This window comes from Ruditapes philippinarum, unplaced genomic scaffold (assembly GCF_026571515.1).
Source record: "Ruditapes philippinarum isolate M1 unplaced genomic scaffold, ASM2657151v2 ctg393_1_1_1_1, whole genome shotgun sequence".
In the NCBI taxonomy this organism is placed as follows: Eukaryota; Metazoa; Mollusca; class Bivalvia; order Venerida; family Veneridae; genus Ruditapes; species Ruditapes philippinarum.
The window spans coordinates 145,728-151,581 of record NW_026854713.1 but is presented as its reverse complement, the minus strand read 5'-3'; positions in this window follow the sequence as shown (position 1 = coordinate 151,581).

The window sequence follows — 5,854 nt, the reverse complement described above, 5'->3', positions numbered from 1 at the left end:
CAGACAGGAATACCACTTATTGACCTACATCTGGAACATGTCAAAAAAGAATAAAATTTTTATATTAAAATCACCTGCTGTGTACAGTCGACCTGTCCTAGGAGAAGCCAACCTTGCAGTGTTCATTGTGTCAAGGGGAAGACAATCTTGTGACTAATTTCATATGGAATCCATATCTTAATTCACTGAAAGACAGAATGAAAGTTCATCAATAATGATGGCATTATAATTAATTGTCTGAATAATTAATACAGTTTGAAATATAAAGCCAAATCCTGATCTTTACTATCAACATTATTATTTATTGTTTTACATAACTTCCATTATAGACCAATACACTTTAATATAAAATCAAGATTTTTCTTTTCAAAAGGACATGGAAGACTCAAATGCAAGCTAATATTTTATTTACCATTCAATAGAAAAACACAGCATGATTCATAAAAAACAGAAACTGTGAAGATAATAGAAATTCCTTAATTACATTCCATTTTAGAATCCCAAGACATTTTAGAATGAAAATGAAGGTTACTAAGCTAATTGAGATTACACTATTGATGTGCACTTATTTCTTCCTCGACATTATAATTACATAATTATAATTTAAGTCAACGTTTTTTTGAAAAATTCAAATTCCCACTTCAAAAATATAAACCTGCTGTAAGTAGGAGACATTATTTGTCAAGAACATTTACTAATTTGTCTCGCTTATGCAGAATTATATCATACATATATTTTGGCACCACAGTTCTTTCATACACACTGGTAAAGCTAAAATCTTTAGTAATCATTGAACTTTCTCCTGTTGCTGCAAAATCATATTCACAGCTTTGCAATATATTTGAATTACACTATAGCTGCTAAAATTTAGATCAGACCTTCTAATATTTTGGTTTATAATTCAGTTGGTTACCAAATTGTTTTAAACCACATTAAGTGTATATATAAAGGTATATATCTACTGCAAAAGTCATTGTTTATTTTTTTTTTAAAAGAATACTTCAAAAAGGCTTGTATGAAAGTAATAATATGATAGCATATTGTTTTAAAAAGCGAATGGTGTATGCAAAAAATCATTATTTAATGGTAATAAACAAATTCAAAAATAGCATATTTTGTTCCAGAACAGTTTATTCTGTTCATGTACAATATGTGACACAATTTATGTTACATCTCTTCTCTTTCAATAATCAACCCAACAATATAATTTTACCCTTGATAAATTTCATAAAAATATTTCCTAAGATATAGAAATGCATGCATTTAATAAGATATAGCTTTATACCCTTACAACAGTATAATACTATTAGGTACATAAAACTGGCCCTAACAAAATGAAAAGCATCAAGAACAATTATTCATAGTTGTATAATAAAAAAATGCCATAATGAAAAAGTAAAAAATTAGTGTTTAGTGTTGGCATAAATAAATGGAAATTAGTTATTTTGGAATAAAAAATGGTGATGTGGGAGTATACCCCTTTAAACACAATCCCTCATGACTTCGGCGTGCGCACGAGATATTTTGAATATCTCGTGCAATTGCTGAAACGCATACACGGTAGTTCTGACGATGTGAATGTCTTGGAGTGGGGGTGGGGGTATATATTACCAAAATACGATCGCCATTTCCTTTGGTGAACTAAACATAATAGCAGACATGTTGCATTTGCAGACGTTAAGACTGACATGTAACGCACTCCATTTATACGTTGTATAGAAATTGTGTTTAATCGAGTACATCAAGATCGTATACATCAAAATGTCAACAATGAGTATGTTAATTATTTAAAATAGATTCTACAGCTTTATTTTCTTTAAATACTAGTCTGTTTGCCAAAAAAATCTCCTTTTTTTCAGATTTTAATCTGGGACTAATAATGTGTATCTTTCTGTCCCAGTTTTAATCAACTGACTTCCTGTCCTGTTTTAATGACTTCGGCCATCAATCTTATTTACATGTATATGTCCTTTCGAGTTTGGTTTAAACATCAATGACCATGAAACATGAAACTCTTATTCAAAATATGCATGACAGTTATAGTTTGTTCAAGCATGACCTTTCCGCGAGTGAATAATTCATATATTTCCATTATTGCAATAATTTTCAAGTGAGAGGCAGCTTATCTATCATGTATATCACAGACCGGATATGCTGGTTATTGTTTTACACAAGATACATAATCAATTAGTTCAATTTATTGTATGTACATTGTACTCCCAGTGGTTAGGTTTTTATCATAGAATCAGGCTCAAAACGTAAAATTGACTAGTGATAAACTATGCAAGGGGTGGTATATCATATTGTAATAATTATATACGTCCCTGATAATTTACCATTGAAATGTCAATTGAAAATACCTCATCACATGTTTTAAAGTGTTATAAAAGAAAAATTATTATGGTTTAGACAGGGTAAATATATAATTAGTAGGAAGTTAAAAAACTGATAAAACGTAAAGATCTAACACTACAACGATAAAGTAATGATAAAATATTACTAAAAGATATTGCAAAGTTGTATTAAAATCCAGTTATCCTCCCGATTAAACACACCAGATAACCTATAAATAACATTGATTGGTCTCGCAGCATACATTAATCCAGTTGCATTGCAAAAATATGGAGTCATTAATTCAATATTTGTATACTATTGCATACAATATAGTTCAAAGTTCCTTAAAGATGTGATAGTTCAAAGTTTCTTAAAGATGTGATAAGGCAAAACAAACCTTTCAGATGCTTGCGCTTGCAGTATATGAACCAGTGAAGTTTTTTTATATATATTTTACACATGTACACTTAACACAGAAACTCTGCTGTACAGGCCTAATTAACAGAAACAATAAGTGAGATAAGCTTACAATCGACCAGCTAAACATAGTTTACACGCTAGTACACACTTTCTCTGTCGCTCCTGTTTATTTTGTAGACTTATAATTTGCCTCCGCATCAGCAAAATGTATTCTTTTGTGTTACTACCAGTAGATCAATAATGCAAACGTCTTAAGCAATTTGGTAATCAGAAGAATATCTTTTATGTTACTTAATAGATATCTAATACGAAAACAACAACAACAAAAAACAACACTTACCTTCATTAAAATAACAGTGTCTTCCATTGTGACTCAGTTACCCACGCTTTGACATATCGATTGATAGAAGGCGACAGTTGATTGGTAAATGTCGTGTAAGCAGTTTATTGATTGGACTGTAGAGCAAGAGGCGACTTAACCACCCTGGATAACAGTTGATGTGTGATGCAGGACAGATCAAATCGCAGCATCATATAATTTTGTCACGCGCTTAGAAATTTATAAATTAATATATTCTTGAAAGCTACAAATGTGTGTCTTAATATAGATACATAGCTAATATTAGCTTTTACTTTCCGACAATAAAATTACAGTTTTAGAAAGTATACACGTGTATGTTTTATTCATTTATTTAAACTACGATTTGAATTTGAATTCTAAAAATACAACGTATTTAGGTAAATAATGTATTGCATATGCCATTGCTAATTTACAGGTCCATTAATCCCAGAAAATGACAATACTGTTTTAACTTTGGCGTCCTGTCACAGTTTCAAAAAGTACGTTACTCATTGGCCATTAGGTTGACCATATACCTGAATTATTATTTGCTTCTTTTACATTTTAGAATTTAATACAGTTATAGTGATTTAGTATATTATTTGAAAGTCAAAATTCGACTGCTTTAACATTTTGCTAATTTTATGACAATTTTGTTTCACATTAAGAGCTTCTTTTTCGTGTAATAATTGTCGAATGCTCTAAATCCTGTATTTAAAAAATATAAAAAAGAAAATAAATGTACTCCTTTGTGATGATTAATTTATATGCCTTGTTCACGTAAATTATACCTTAGAGGTCATGGCAACAATATTTGGTTGGTTATTCAGAATAAAAATTATTTTAAAAGGTGTAAGAAACACTTATTTGATAAAAAAGGAGGGGGAAAAGGAAAACTAGATTTATGTTAACATGACAAGGATGTCCCCACACCTCAATTAATGGGACTAGCGGAAAAAGGGCAAATATTTAGTGGGTGCATAAAAAAGGTTGAGAAAAGTTTTTCAGCCAGAACTGCCATTACCCGAACAAAGCACCGCATTCCCGATTCCAACACCGCATATGACAATGTTGTAGCGTCTTTGATAAGGAACGGTTAAAGTTTGAATTTAAAAAGAAATATAAAAAATCTCAAAACAAATTTGTCAGAATTGATCGGATGATTATTCATGGGTTGGTAAGTCCGTCCGTCGGTCAGTCCGGGCCAACATCCAATGGTTTATTTAGCTTTATTCTGTCCATAAAACTTGTATATAAAAAAGAAATTACATAAACCGTCGGTTTCAGTAGAAATTTCCACTGTTTATGTAGGAAAATGTCACATGAACAACAAAGAAAAAGCCCATACACCGAACTGATATGTCCATGGCCATCGCTGTATACCTTTGTCGCCATCGTTGTATACCCCTGTCGCCATCGTTGTATACCCCTTGAAGGGTTTTATTCAAACTTGCCTCAACAGAATGATGTGCATCATACAATCCGCTACAGTTCTACATGAAGGTCAAATATCAAACAATTTTGTGTCCGCTCTCTATAAATCCCAACTCCGTTGAAAGACTCTCCAAACGTGGCTCAAATGTTCACTTCAACAAGGCGCTGGGCAGAACCCATGCCGCCGCTTGGCCGGTCAATTGTAAATTTATTCCGCGTATATAATTTGCTCAAATGTTCACATCAACAAGGTGATATGGTGATATGCAGAACCCATACTGCTGATGTGCCGTGTATTCGTCACTCATGTAGTAGAGCTAGTCTGATCTTTTATAAACCATTAGATTAGAAAGGACATCTTTTACTTCTACTACTATTATAATAAATTTATACAGAATCGTTCAAGTTATGGGCGTTATTATTTTATTATTTTTTTTTTGGGGGGGGGGGGGGGTTGTGGTGTGTTTTTTTGTTTTGTTTTGCAATGTCGTCTGGAATTATTTGTTGCTCTATAATATTTTTCATGCTATTTAATATATTAAACATATATTTCAAACACGGGTTTAAGTTCACAGCGTTTAGTCTCACTTATATCACTTATTATTATTTCTTCTTCTGCTTTTTCAAGACACGTATTCATTTTATCCTAAAACTCAGCATATGAATTTTGTCGTTTGTAAGAGCTTTCAGTATTTTCAACAAAGATTTAGGTTGGAGTTTCCTAATAACTGCTTTGGCCAAAGAGAAAACGAGTCAAGAAAAAAAAAAGAGTACCAAGATTCTGTCAACAAAAACGGTTGTTCAAACACGAATGACCACAGCAAGTCTATACAATATGCTCATCAGACTGTTAAAACCATTCTATAAAACAATGACGCTAAACATTGTAAAGAATATGAATGTTCTATTATTGTACAAGTCAGAAATATCAATCCTTAAACTATGAGTGCCGCAATTAGCCTGTCACTAATATAGAGCCAGGCCAGCCTGAACATATGTGCAGTATGACCAGTCTCTTCACTGTTTGGTCTCGTAATTGAAACCCCATATACTTTAAATGGACTGTTCTAAATTCAAAGCAGGACAAATCCATTATACAAATTCAGTAGGTTAAGGGTTATCTACGGCCATATCACGTTAAACACACCGGAATATCGTGCGATCACCGTGTTTAAAATTAAAAAGTCCCGATTTATATGCAGCTAGAGCTTTCTCTCCTATCTTGTATCTTTTCTGTCATATGAAATTTGAGAAGAACGGAAATGTTTGAACATACAAAATTGTGGTTAAAGTGGATAATAGAAATAACTCTCTGAAGTCTATACA